Below are 16,040 nucleotides of genomic sequence, written 5' to 3' on the forward strand. Positions count from 1 at the left end.
GACTCCGCCGGAAAGAGACCATCACGGCTACACACGCGGTTGATGTAATTTAATTAAGTTAAGTGTCAAGTTCTCTACAACCAGACATTACCAAATTCCCATTTTCCCATAACCGCGGGCACGGCTTTCAAAAGTTCAAAACCCTGTAGGGGTGTCCCAACTTAGCCCATCACAAGCTCTCATGGTCAATGAAGGATATTCCTTCTCCCAGGAAGACCCGATCAGACTCGGAATCCCGGTTACAAGACATTTCGACAATGGTAAAACAAGACCAGCAAAGCCGCCCGATGCGCCGACATCCTGATAGGAGCTGCACATATCTCGTTCTCAGGGCAACACTGGATAGGTCAAGCTACGAGTAAAACCAACCCTCAAGTTTCCCCGAGGTGGCCCCGCAGGCTGCCCATTTCGGACCAACACTTAGAGAAGCACTGGCCCCGGGGGGGGGGGGGGGTTAAAATAAAGATGACCCTTGAGTCTGCAGAACCCAAGGGATGGTGATAGATTGTTAGTGCAAATGGTAAAACCAAGGTTGGGACTTGCTGGAGGAGTTTTATTCAAGGTGAACTGTCAAGGGGTTCCCATTATAACCCAACCGTGTAAGGAATGCAAAATCAAGGAACATAACACCGGTATGACGGAAACTAGGGCGGCAAGAGTGGAACAAAACACCAGGCATAAGGCCGAGCCTTCCACCATTTACCAAGTATATAGATGCATTAAGTAAATAAGATATATTGTGATATCCCAACAAATATCCATGTTCCAACATGGAACAAACTCCAATCTTCACGTGCAACTAACAATGCTATAAGAGGGGCTGAGCGAAGCGGTAACATAGCCAAACAACAGTTTGCTAGGACAAGGTGGGATAGAGGCTTGACATGGTAATGTGGGAGGCATGATATAGCAAGTGGTAGGTATCGCGTCATAGGCATAGCAATAGAGCGAGCAACTAGAAAGCAAAGATAGAAGTGATTTCGAGGGTATGGTCATCTTGCATGCAAAGTTCTCCGAGTTGAAGTAAGCTTGATCCTCATAAACGTACTCAACGGGTTCCTCGAACACGAACTCGTATCCCGGCTCTACCCAAGGCAAGAACACAAGCAAAGGAAACAACAATCAACCACGGTGCAATGCGCAAGCAACATGATGAAAAACATGGCATGATATACGGGATGTGATATGCAATGCATATGCATGCTCCGGAATGAAAAGATTGAACCAGGCCTCAACTTGGAAAACCAAGAGTTCCGCTGGAAAGATGAGTTGATTTCGGTCGAAATCAATATAAAGATCACCGGAATCGGATGCACGGTTTGCAAATGGCAAGCAAAACAATAATGGCACAAAACTGCAATTAACAGCACGATGCCATCTAAATGCATCAAGAAAAATAAGCTACTGCACTCTAACATAGCAACAAAGCACATGGAAGTGATCCACTCAAGATTCTTGACAAAAGATGAACACTGAGCTACGGCTAAATCACATAATAGCAGGTTCAAACAAGCATGGAAAAAGTGCAAAAGATAACAACATCACAGACTTGGTGAAAATAACAACATGCCAGGAATTAACATCAGGAAGCAATGTTTAGAGCAAGATAACAACATGCTACTGGAACATATCATGGCAAAGCAAGGCATGGAATGAATCTACTCAAAGCATATAACAAAAGTCCCTTACTAACCATAAGCCAAAAAGGATCAGAAGATATGATGGCACCCATGTAAACATAGCAAGTTTCGTTATCATATTCAGACTTAGCAGAAAACTGGACATGGCATGAACAGAATTACGTAGGCATGTTTACGAGCTCGATGCACTCACCACAAGGCATTGCATGACAAACTAAGCATACACCCAGCAAGAAGACATGATGAAGAAGGTAAACATGGCAAGAACAATCTCATAGCATGCATGGATCAACTACAGCAACCTTGGCAAAATTGGTTAACATGTAGACAATCTGCCAGGAACATTTTATAGCAAAAGTAGAGCAAGATTGAGTCATGCTAGGGTACTCCATAATTGCAAACAAAGACATGTATGGATAGAGCATAACAATATCTCCAAATTATCCTTACTGAACATGCTCTAAAGAGGCATGGATCCCTCTATAGCAACATGAATACATGGCATAAAAATAACAGCAGAGCAGAGACTTGGTGAAATTCTAAGTCTTTGAAATCAGCAACATCACGAGAGCTACTTTGCATGCTTGTGCTAGTCACCACATTGATCACAAAAAATACATGGCATACACCCCTGTAAAGATGGCATGGCATAGCCCAAAACACATGTAGAGCTCATGTTCATATGAGGCACACAATAATCATGGCAAAAATGACAAATGTCCATAATCTGTTAAGAAACAGACACTAGCATTACATAGCACTCTTGCAACATCATTGAGGGCATCAAGATGAACTCAGATAAACATGGTGCAATGGAATGAAATGAAGAGGACATCCAGACGAACAATTTGATATGCTACACGCCCAAAACGGAGCTACGGATGAGAAGTTATGATGCAATGAACAGGGCTAGAAAATATGCAGATCTGGGGACTTAGTCAAAATATCACCTCCGCGAAAAGTCAACGCGGGACGGAACGGTTCCAGGATGGGTGGATCCGGTTCGCGGGACGGTGGCGTTTGGATCGGGGGATTGGTGGATCTGATCCAATCTTCGGGATCTCGCCGGAGTACGTCGCCGGAGAAGATGAGGAAGGAGGCCGGAGGTGAAGAAGTCACCGGAGAGGTTCGCCGGAGTGGTGGCCGGCCGGATCCGCAGCGGTGACCGGCGACCGAGGAGATGGAGTGGCGATGTCGTCGCCGGAGTGCGGAGCTCCATGTGCAGCGTGGCGCAAGGCGGCGGTGCGGCGAGAGGCGTCGTGGAGGCGGCGGGCGGCGCTTGCGCTGGCGGCGAGGGCGCGGTTCGCCGGCGGATGGCGGTGCGTGAGCGGCGCGGCGAGGGAGAGGCGGCGGCGCGGGGAAGGGCGCTCGGGCGGCGGCGGCCGGGCCAGGCGGGCCGGATCTGGGCCCGCAGGGCCTGGCGCGATGGAAGGGAGCCGGCGGTGGCGACGTGGCGCGCCATGAGTGGAGGAGGGAGGCGGTGCGCTGACATGGCAGCCCCTGGTTGGCCGGGGTGAGGTGGCTGGCTGGGGTGGACGCGTCCGGCGCGGACGGACATGTCCGGCGGCGTGGAGGGAGTTGGATCTAGGGTTTGTACTGCGCGGAATTTCGGGGGGAGTCACATATATATAGGTAGAGGGAGCTAGGAGAGTCCAAATGAGGTGCGGTTTTTGGCGACGCGATCATAATCGAACGACCGAGAGGATGGAGGAGGTTTGGATGTGTTTTGGGCCACTTTGAAGAGGTGTTGGGCTGCAACACACACGAGGCCTTTACGGTTCCTCGGTTAACCGTTAGAGTATCAAACGGACTCCAAATGGCACGAAATTTGGCAGGCGGTCTACCGGTAGTGAACCAAGGACACTTGGAAAATCTCGGTCCAATCTGAGAATGTTTAACACCTGCACACGAAAAGTGGCAAACAGAGGGCGCCGAAGGACATAGGAGCGCCGGATTGCAAAACGGACAACGAGGAAAATGCTCGGATGCATGAGACGAACACGTATGCAAATGCGATGCACATGATGACATGATATGAAATGCATGACACGCAAACAAATGACGAGGCAACAACAGCGAATAACTGGAAGACACCTAGCGCAACGGTCTCGGGGCGTTACACCCCCTCCCCCGCATCGACCAGATTATCGATGCCACCGCAGGACACGATTCACTATGCTTCCTCGACGCATATTCCGGATACCATCAAATCAAAATGAAGGAGTCCGATCAAGCCACAACGGCATTCATTACCCCATACGGGCCATTCTGCTTCAACACCATGCCCTTCGGGCTCAAAAACGCCGGGGCCACCTACCAACGCATGATTCAAACATGCCTGGAGAAACAGATCGGCAAGACAGTTGAAGCATACGTGGACGACATCATCATTAAAACTAGGCACGTCGACTCACTAATAGATGATTTACGTCTCACATTCAACAACCTCCGTACATATGACATCAAGCTCAATCTGGAAAAGTGTGTTTTCGGCGTTCCTGCTGGAAAGCTGCTGGGCTTCATCGTTTCCAATAGAGAAATTGAAGCAAATCTAGCCAAAATCCGAGCCTTGTCACAATTGGACACACCAACGGACCTTAAACAGGTCCAATAACTCACTGGGTGCGTGGCAGCTTTAAGCCGCTTTATCTCCAGATTGGGGGAAAAGGCATTACCATTGTATCGCCTCCTCCGACGCATCGATCACTTCGAGTGGACGGATGCGACAACAGCTGGACTGGAAGAAATAAAAACCCTTCTCGCGAGCAACCCAATCCTGGCCGCACAAAACGTCGCCGAACCCATGTTATTATACATATCGGCAACACACCAGGTGGTGAGCGCCGTGCTCGTCGTGGAACGAGACCAGGACGGACAAAAATTCCCAATTCAGAAGGCGGTATATTACGTATCCACCGTCCTCACACCATGCAAATCCCAGTACCCTCATTATCAAAAGATAGCATACATGGTCTTTATGGCATCCCGGAAGCTACGACACTACTTCCAAGAATGTTCCATCACAGTGACTTCCGAAGTACCACTCAATGATATAATAAACAACCGCGATGCTACGGGCCGGATAGCTAAATGGGCCGTTGAGCTCCTTCCATTCGACATAACATACAAACTGTGCCGAGCCATCAAATCCCAAGTACTGGCGGACTTTATCGCCGAATGGACAGAGGCCGAACTCCCTAAAGAGTATGACACATATTCCAACTGGATTATGTATTTCGATGGTTCCAAAATGATGGCAGGATTAGGAGCGGGCGTCGTTTTAACGTCCCCCACCAGAGACATAGTCCAGTACATACTCCAAATATTATACATAGACTCCAATAACGCAGCCGAATACGAGGCCTTATTACATGGTCTCCGGATGGCTGTCTCTATGGGCATACAACGCCTGGAAGTGCGCGGGGACTCAAACCTCGCAATATCTCAAATAAATGGAGATTTTGATGCCAAATATCCGAAGATGGCGGCTTACCGCAATGCTGTCCTAAAAATGTCGGCTCAATTCGAGGGGCTTGAGTTTCATCATGTGGCTCGAGAAAGTAATCAAGTGGCGGACGTCCTCGCTCGCATTGGCGCTAAGCGCGACCCCGTACCACCTAATATCTTTCTGGAAAGGCTCTTTAAGTCATCAGTGCTGTGGCAAGGGGAGAGCAGTAACACTAGTCCGGATCCGAACACAACCCCGCCTCCGAACACAACGACATAATCGGGGGCTCGCTCACCGAAATAACACCATCGGCCCACCTAATCATGGTAGTCATTGCCCCATGGACCGAACCCTTCTTGGCCTACTTTAATAGGAAGGAACTCCTAGAGGACCAAAGCAAGGATCTCTGCATTGTTCGGCGCTCGAAGGCCTACAAGGTTCATGAGGGAGAGCTCTACAAGAAAAGTGCTACTGGAGTTCTTCAAAGATGTATCTTCGAAGAAGAGGGGCGGCAGCTCTTGGCTGAAATTCACGCCGGACTCAGCGGGCACCACGCTGCATCTCGGGCCCTTGTTAGCAAGGCCTTCCGTATAGGTTTTTACTGGCCGATGGCCCGAGTAGATGCACAGGACCTTGTTCAATGTTGCATCGGATGCCAGCTATTCGCCAACCAAAGCCACATGCCCCCACCGCTCTACAAACAATCCCCATCACTTGGCCTTTCGCGGTCTGGGGGCTCGATATGGTGGGACCCCTTAAAGGAGGAAGCCATAAGACAAAGTACCTGCTGGTCATGGTGGATAAATTCACCAAGTGGATAGAAGCCAAACCAGTCAAAATGGCCGAGGCGGGGCCAGTAATAGACTTCACATCCGGCGTGGTGCACCACTATGGTGTTCCACACAGCATCATCACCGATAACGGCTCCAATTTCACAGCTGATGAGGTGAAAACTTGGTGTGCCAATCTGGGCATTAAGCTCGATTACGCCTCTGTCTATCACCCGCAAACAAACGGTCAAGTCGAATGGGCTAATGGTCTTATTATGAGCGGCATCAAACCTAGACTAGTGCGGTCTTTGAAAGAATCAGACAAGCACTGGGTTGAGGAGCTTGACTCCGTACTCTAGGGGCTGCGGACCACGCCCAACCACACTACTGGATATACACCTTTATTCATGGTGTACGGTGCGGAAGCTGTATTGCCTTGCGATATTATCCATGACTCACCTCGATTGCGCATGTACGAAGAGAGTGAGGTCGAGCTTGATCGGCATGACAGCCTAGGTACCCTGGAGGAGGAGCGCGACGTTGCAAAAGCCCGTTCCACATTTTATCAACAACAGGCCTGCAGATACGAAAGCAGATAAGTACGGGCCAAAACTTATAATGTCGGCGAACTCGTCCTACGCTTGCCGGAGAAGAAAAAGGATAAACTCAAGCCCAAGTGGGAGGTTCCCTTCATAATTGACGAGGTTCTCACAGGAGGATCATACCGCATGCGCGCCGCATCAGACAATCGCCTAGAGCCGAACCCCTGGAACGCGGCCAGACTCCGAAGATTCTATGCCTAGCGCGAACTATGTGTTTGTCTCCTTCTCCCTGTTGTCTCCTTTATTTTTTCCTCTCTTTTCATTTTTTCTTCTATCTAAAACTTAAAATCTTTTGCACGGCTAAACCGTGCACCTGTGATGTACACATCCTTGAGCATGTACGTCCACTATACCTGGGGGCTTCCGGGACAGAAGCTTATTTTCCGAGCATCAAGCTCATCACATATGTGTTTCTTCTCATATGTACCTTTTCTTTTTTCGCCATTATATGCATCGATATGACTTAAGTTTTGGCCAAGCTGGGTTGCCTGGCTCCTGTGCTTATGCCCTACATTCCCGTTAGTTCGGCTAGGGCATAAAGGGAGCACCTTTGCGATTGTTACTGCTGGGTCATCCGGATGTGTACCTCAGACTGGGTGAAGCCGAAAGCTAGCGTTATTAAGAGCATACTCGGTCGGCGAACTAAAGCTGCTTTATATTCCTTCCATTATGAACCCCCAGATGATTACCTATACTGTAATGTTATCAATCACAGTTTGGACATGCATTTTAATGCATGCACACCCAGGGAAAGGAACCCCTAACGGAACTATTCTCCTTGGAAGATGTTTCTTACAATCATAATGTAATATAACATAACTAGCCGGATACACATTGTCTGTTGAAGCAACTATGACCCCTACGCCTAGTTCCCACGCATACCCCGGTCTATTTTACCACTAAGGTATTCAGAAACACTCCGCACCTCCGGGGTCCAGAGGTTGAAGCGAAAAGGTTCGCCATGAAAATTGTTTTTATAATTCAGTTAGAGTCACATATGTCAAGGAAAGTACATAGTCACTAGGACTCAAAAATTTCCTCCTCTATGCCGTCCAGTAGGCGGTCTAACTTACAATCCTGCTAGGAATACTTGGCGGCTACTTCTACTTGGTCATATACCAAATTAACATGAACTTATTTTCCATCTGACCCTAGAGGTCCAACCTGAGCCATATGATTCGGATCAAGCTTGGTATACCGTGTTTTCACCATAGCCCAGGCTTCCCGTGCACCTTCCTGACAGGCCAATATCTTCCACAGTCGAAAGCGCCGCCGAGCTCCCTTGAATAGCTGTATCAGCTCCTCCATCTTTCCTGGAGGGGAGGCGGATGGCCATAGGGCCTTGGCAACACTTCGCATCGCCTGTCGAGCTTGCTCGTCCACCTGCGACAACTCTTGTAGCAGATCGCTCGATGATCCAGACATCTCCTCTTCGGGACGACTGGTCAGCATACCTGCAGATATAACTCTATCAGCACATTCTACCTCTGAATTATTCGAAGGTAAATTCGACCTCATACTGAATATGCCGCCTCGCAGCCTTTTATTCTCCTTTACGGAGTCCGCCAGCTGGGCCCGTACATCTTTCAGTTCTTCACCCAGTTGGGTGTTCGAATCCTGGACCTTGTTTTTTTCTACAATGACCTTTGTTAGCACACGCTCGCCCGCGGCTAGCAGTTTTTGGATCCTCATTCCCCGCTTCGAGCGGCTTCTAGTTGTTCTTGCAGTTGACCTAATGATCCAATTAAGTGGTAAGCAACCATGTTAGCATTATTGGTAAACCATTATGTTTTCTCGATGGAGGGAAACATTACCAGGAGATGCCTTCTTGGATTTCTCCAGTTCGGCATTTGCAGCATTTAGCCGGCTCCGACACTTTTCCAGCTCCTGAGTTAACATGATGTTCTTCTCCGTAAGCACCTGGTTATACATTGATCCTTAAATCAGCTGTATCAACTACTTTAAGTCTCGGGGGCTACTGGTGTATGATTATTAAATCTACGCTTACCCGCATATCTTTCAGATGCTGGTCTGTGGCTCGGACAAGCCCATCCCAAGCAGCTTGGATGCACGCATCAGCCGAATTAAAGGCATTAAATGCCTCTTTTGAAAAACCAGGGTTACGAAGAGCGTCCCTCCGACGATGATGATTCATAGCGCTCTCCACTTCAGAGTTTGTGACGGACATGTCGTCTGAATCCTCCATGGAAGGAAAGTTCGGCACCACTCCCGTGTCAGTCCCTGTCCTTTGGGCAGGGTCCAGAACCTGACTAGTGGACGCACGTCCGGTCGGATCCCCGGACACAGTATGGCGGATACTTTTCCTGATAGGATACGACGAATGGCATTACAATTTAATGTGACGATCAGAAAGGTTATTCTTGAGAAGAACAGCCTTACCTCTTTGACGAGGGTTCTGCCATGTTATCATTTGCCTTCCTCTTCGAAGATGTGCCAGGCACGGACGCTGCTCTCCTCGGAGATGCTTCTAATGCACATTGCGGTGCTGAGCGCCTCCCCTTTGGAACACGGAATGGTGTGGTGGATGAGGCATAGTAAGGGAACTCTTCGGAAGAATGTGTCTTTTGAATTACTTACATGCGAAGCAGGAAGGATGCCGGGGTAATCGGCGATGATAGGTACATCTGTGCCGTCATAGCTCGTCTGATAGAATATTCCATCCTCGAGCTCCACAAATATGTCCGAATCTTCTTCATATCCGGGGTCAAGATCCCGGTTGCAATTCACCGGCTGAGAGGCAGGGTCATGGATCCCCTCGACAGCCTTTCGCCATTCCTGTCATGAGTTGATAGGATGCTCACCGTCAAAGATAATTCAGGGAGAGGAGTAACATAGTGGAGTTAGAGCTTACCCAGCTAGGAGGATTATACATGGAAAATCCGTCATGGTACTGGAGACGGGTGAACTCCTCCTTCTCCCCTTTATATAGTTCGGACAATATTTTAGCCAGAGTGGCAGGGGTCTTTGGACCCTTCCGACCGTAGCATGAGGCGTCGTCTTCCCCATTATAGTGCCACATGGGTAGCCCTCTGTATTGGAGTGGTTGGACCCCTGGCGCTATGGAGATCGCCGTTACCTCGACTATTGACAATCCGGACTGGGCGAGCTTATTAATCTTGCCCAGCAGCAGACTGATCTCTGCGCTATCCTCTTCCTCGAGGCTCCGAGGATGCCAACTATAGCGTTTCTTCAACGGAGCACGTGAAAATTCGGGGAGACCCATACGGACTGGGTCGAGAAGAGCGACGTCGTCGATATAGAACCATTCAGAAGGCCACTCTTCAAAGGCCTTCTTCGGCGTGCCGGACAGGTATCCGGTGCCAGCGATGTGCCACACTTCGGCTCCTCCCACTTCAAATATTGACCCTCCTTGATTACGAGGGACGAGGCAGAACAGTCTTCTCCATAAATCAAAATGGGCCTCGTGATACGTCTCCAACGTATCTATAATTTTTGATTGCTCCATGCTATATTATCTACTGTTTTGGACATTATTGGGCCTTATTATCCATTTTTATATTATTTTTGGGACTAACCTATTAACCGGAGGCCCGACCCAGAATTGCTGTTTTTTGCCTGTTTTAGGGTTTCGAAGAAAAGGAATATCAAACGGAGTCCAAACGGAATGAAACCTTCAGGAACATGATTTTCTCAACAAACAAGACCCGGGAGACTTGGACCCTACGTCAAGAAAGGAAACAGGAGGCCACGAGGAAGGGGGGCGCGCCTACCCCCACCAGGCGCGCCCTCCACCCTCGTGGGCCCCTTGTTGCTCCACCGACGTACTCCTTCCTCCTATATATACCTACGTACCCCCAAACGATCAGATACGGAGCCAAAGCCCTAATTCCACTGCCGTAACTTTCTGTATCCACAAGATCCCATCTTGGGGCCTGTTCCGGAGCTCCGCCGGAGGGGGCATCAATCACGGAGGGCTTCTACATCAAAACCATAGCCTCTCTGATGAAGTGTGAGTAGTTTACCTCAGACCTACGGGTCCATAGTTAGTAGCTAGATGGCTTCTTCTCTCTTTTTGGATCTCGTTCTCCCCCTCTCTTATGGAGAGCTATTCGATGTAATCTTCTTTTTGCGGTGTGTTTGTTGACACCGATGAATTGTGGGTTTATGATCAAGTCTATCTATGAATAATATTTGAATCTTCTCTGAATTCTTTTATGTATGATTATTTATCTTTGCAAGTCTCTTCGAATTATCAGTTTGGTTTGGCCTACTAGATTGATCTTTCTTGCAATGGGAGAAGTGCTTAGCTTTGTGTTCAATCTTGCGGTGTCCTTTCCCAGTGACAGTAGGGGTAGCAAGGCACGTATTGTATTGTTGCCATCGAGGATAACAAGATGGGGTTTTGTTCATAGCATGAGTCTATCCCTCTACATCATGTCATCTTGCTTAAGGCGTTACTCTGTTTTAACTTAATACTCTAGATGCATGCTGGATAGCGGTCGATGAGTGGAGTAATAGTAGTAGATGCAGGCAGGAGTCGGTCTACTTGTCTCGGACGTGATGCCTATATACATGATCATACCTAGATATTCTCATAACTATGCTCAATTCTGTCAATTGCTCAACAGTAATTTGTTCACCCACCGTAGAATACTTATGCTCTCGAGAGAAGCCACTAGTGAAACCTATGGCCCCCGGGTCTATCTTCATCATATTAATCTCCTACTACTTAGTTATTTCCTTTGCTATTTATTTTGCCTTTATTTTACTTTGCATCTTTATCATAAAAATACCAAAAATATTATCTTATCATATCTATCAGATCTCACTCTCGTAAGTGGCCTTATAGGGATTGACAACCCCTATTTGCATTGGTTGCGAGGATTTATTTGTTTTGTTCAGGTACGAGGGACTCACGCATAGCCTCCTACTGGATTGATACCTTGGTTCTCAAAAACTGAGGGAAATACTTATGCTACTTTGCTGCATCATCCCTTCCTCTTCGGGGAAAACCAACGCAGTGCTCAAGAGGTAGCAAGAAGGATTTTTGGCGCCGTTGCCGGGCAGGTCTACGCAAAAGTCAACATACCAAGTACCCATCACATACCCTTCTCTCCCGCATTACATTATTTGCCATTTTACTCTCGTTTTCCTCTCCCCCCACTTCACCCTTGCCTTTTTATTCACCCCCTCCCTCTATCCTCCCTCTCCCTCTCTATTTGCCACTTTTGCCCGCTTGCCTTTTGTTTGCTTGTGTGTTAGTTTGCTTGCTTGTCGTTATGGCTAGTCCTTTACCTAGAAGACGTTCCAAGAATTCGGAATTTGTTGATCTTAATGATAAATTTGATAAAAGTGGGATTGAAGAAATTAAAACCCTAGATGTTGCTAAACCCACTATTATGGATTTCAAGGAATTTAACTATGAAAATTGCTCTTTGATTGATTGTATTTCCTTGTTGCAATCCATGCTAAATTCTCCTCATGCTTATAGTCAAAATAAAGCGTTTACTAAACATATCGTTGATGCCTTGATGCAATCTTATGAAGAAAAACTTGAATTGGAAGTTTCTATCCCTAGAAAACTTTATGATGAGTGGGACTATTAAAATTAAAATTAAAGATCATGAATGCTATGCTTTATCTGATTTGGTTGCTAGCGTTTCCACGATTCCAAAGACTTTGTGTGATTTGTTAGCTTTCCGTGATTTTGATGATTGCTCTCTAAACTTGCACCTTGCGGATTCCACTATTAAGAAATCTATGGGAAGAATTAATGATGTTCTTATGGTTGCAAATAGGAATTATGTGCCCGTAGATCTTATTGTTCTTGACATAGATTGCAATCCTTCATGTCCTATTATTCTTGGTAGACCTTTCCTTAGAACGATTGGTGCAATTATTGATATGAAGGAAGGAAATATTAGATTCCAATTTCCATTAAGGAAAGGCATGGAACACTTTCCTAGAAAGAAAATTAAATTACCTTATGAATCTATTATGAGAGCCACTTATGGATTTCCTACCAAAGATGGCAATACCTAGATCTATCCTTGCTTGTCATGCCTAGCTAGGGGCGTTAAACGATAGCGCTTGTTGGGAGGCAACCCAATTTTATTTTTATTTCTTGCTTTTTGCTCCTGTTTAGTAATAAATAATTTATCTAGCCTCTGTTTTGGTTGTGTTTTTGTGTTTAATTAGTGTTTGTGCCAAGTAGAACCGTTGGGAAGACTTGGGGAAAGTCTTGTTGAACTTGCTGTAAAAAACAGAAACTTTAGCGCACACGAGAACTGCTGCCATTTTTATTTGAAAAGTGCTATTTAGTTAATTATTTTTGCAGATGATTAATAGATAAATTACTCACGTCCAGCAATTTATTTTAGAATTTTTGGGGTTCCAGAACTTGCTCTAGATACAGATTACTACAGACTGTTCTGTTTTTGACAGATTCTGTTTTTCGTGTGTTGTTTGCTTATTTTGATGAATCTATGGCTAGTAAAATAGTTTATAAACCATAGAGAAGTTGGAATACAGTAGGTATGACACCAATATAAATAAATAATGAGTTCATTACAGTACCTTGAAGTGGTCTTTTATTTTCTTTCGCTAACAGAGCTCACGAGATTTTCTACTTTAAGTTTTGTGTTGTGAAGTTTTCAAGTTTTGGGTAAAGATTTGATGGATTATGGAACAAGGAGTGGCAAGAGCCTAAGCTTGGGGATGCCCATGGCACCCCCAATATAATCTAAGGACACCTAAATGCAAAATCTTGGGGATGCCCCGGAAGGCATCCCCTCTTCCATCTACTTCTATCGGTAACTTTACTTGGAGCAATATTTTTATTCGCCACATGATATGTGTTTTGCTTGGAGCGTCTTGTATTATTTGAGTCTTTGATTGTTAGTTTACCACAATAATCCTTGCTGTACACACCTTTTGAGATAGCCATACATGATTTAGAATTTGTTATAATACTCTATGTGCTTCGCTTATATCTTTTGAGTTATATAATTTTGCTCTAGTACTTCACTTATATCTTTTAGAGCACGGTGGTGGATTTGTTTTATAGAAACTATTGATATCTCATGCTTCACTTAGACTATTTTGAGAGTCTTAATAGCATGGTAATTTTCTTAAAATCCTAATATGCTAGGTATTCAAGAATAATAAAATTCTCTTATGAGTGTGTTGAATATTATGATAAGTTTGATACTTGATAATTGTTTTGAGATATGAAGATGGTGATATTAAAGTCATGATAGTTGAGTAGTTGTGAATTTGAGAAATACTTGTGTTGAAGCTTGTGATTCCCGTAGCATGCATGTATGGTGAACCGTTATGTGATGAAGTCGGAGCATGATTTATTTTTTGATTGCCTTCCTTATGAGTGGCGGTCGGGGACGAGCGATGGTCTTTTCCTACCAATCTATCCCCCTAGGAGCATGCGCGTAATACTTTGCTTTGATAACTTGTAGATTTTTGCAATAAGTATATGAGTTCTTTATGACTAATGTTGAGTCCATGGATTATACGCACTTTTCTGACCCTTCCACCTTTGCTAGCCTCTCTAATACCGCGCACCTTTCGCCGGTATCATACACCCACCATATACCTTCCTCAAAACAGCCACCATACCTACCTATTATGGCATTTCCATAGCCATTCCGAGATATATTGCCATGCAACTTTCCACCATTCCGTTTATTATGACACACTCCATCATTTTCATATTGCTTAGCATGATCATGTAGTTGACATCGTATTTGTGGCAAAGCCACCATTCATAATTCTTTCATACATGTCACTCTTGAGTCATTGCATATCCCGGTACACCGCCGGAGGCATTCATATAGAGTCATATTTTGTTCTAAGTATCGCGTTGTAATTGTTGAGTTGTAAGAAAAATAAAGTGTGATGATCATCATTATTAGAGCATTGTCCCAGTGAGGAAAGGATGATGGAGACTATGATTCCCCCACAAGTCGGGATGAGACTCCGGACGAAAAATAAAAAAAAGAGAAAGAAAAGAGGCCATAAAAAAGAGAAAAGGCCCAAATAAAAAAATTAAAAAAATGAGAGAAAAAGAGAGAAGGGACAATGTTACTATCCTTTTACCACACTTGTGCTTCAAAGTAGCACCATGATCTTCATAGTAGAGAGTCTCTCATGTTATCACTTTCATATACTAGTGGGAATCTTTCATTTAGAACTTGGCTTGTATATTCGAATGATGGGCTTCCTCAAAATGCCCTAGGTCTTCATGAGCAAGCAAGTTGGATGCACACCCACTTAGTTTCTTTTTGAGCTTTCATATACTTATAGCTCTAGTGCATCCGTTGCATGGCAATCCCTACTCACTCACGTTGATATCTATTGATGGGCATCTCCATAGCCCGTTGATACGCCTAGTTGATGTGAGACTATCTTCTCCCTTTTTGTCTTCTCCACAACCACCACTCTATTCCACCTATAGTGCTATATCCATGGCTCACGCTCATGTATTGCGTGAAGATTGAAAAAGTTTTGAGAATGTCAAAAGTATGAAACAATTGCTTGGCTTGTCATCGGGGTTGTGCATGATTTAAATATTTTGTGTGGTGAAGATAGAGCATAGCCAGACTATATGATTTTGTAGGGATAACTTTCTTTAGCCATGTTATTCTGAGAAGACATAATTGCTTTGTTAGTATGCTTGACGTATTATTATTTTTATGTCAATATGAACTTTTGTCTTGAATCTTTCGGATCTGAATATTCATACCACAATTAAGAAGAATTACATTAAAATTATGCCAAGTAGCACTCCGCATCAAAAATTCTATTTTTATCATTTACCTACTCGAGGGCGAGCAGGAATTAAGCTTGGGGATGCTTGATACGTCTCCAACGTATCTATAATTTTTGATTGCTCCATGCTATATTATCTAATGTTTTGGACATTATTGGGCCTTATTATCCACTTTTATATTATTTTTGGGACTAACCTATTAACCGGAAGCCCAACCCAGAATTGCTGTTTTTTGCCTGTTTTAGGGTTTCGAAGAAAAGGAATATCAAACGGAGTCCAAACGGAATGAAACCTTCGGGAACGTGATTTTCTCAACGAACAAGACCCGGGAGACTTGGACCCTACGTCAAGAAAGGAAACAGGAGGCCACGAGGTAGGGGGCGCGCCTACCCCCACCAGACGCGCCCTCCACCCTCGTGGGCCCCCTGTTGCTCCACTGACATACTCCTTCCTCCTATATATACCTACGTACCCCCAAATGATCAGATATGGAGCCAAAACCCTAATTCCATTGCCGTAACTTTCTGTATCCACGAGATCCCATCTTGGGGCCTGTTCCGGAGCTCTGCCGGAGGGGGCATCGATCACGGAGGGCTTCTACATCAACACCATAGCCTCTCCGATGAAGTGTGAGTAGTTTACCTCAGACCTACAGGTCCATAGTTAGTATCTAGATGGCTTCTTCTCTCTTTTTGGATCTCAATACAACGTTCCCCCCTCTCTTGTGGAGAACTATTCGATGTAATCTTCTTTTTGCGGTGTGTTTGTTGAGATCGATGAATTGTGGGTTTATGATCAAGTCTATCTATGAAT

The sequence above is a fragment of the Triticum urartu genome, chromosome 2A (assembly GCF_056163025.1).
Source record: "Triticum urartu cultivar PI428250 chromosome 2A, HENAU_Tu73, whole genome shotgun sequence".
NCBI classification, from domain to species: Eukaryota; Viridiplantae; Streptophyta; class Magnoliopsida; order Poales; family Poaceae; genus Triticum; species Triticum urartu.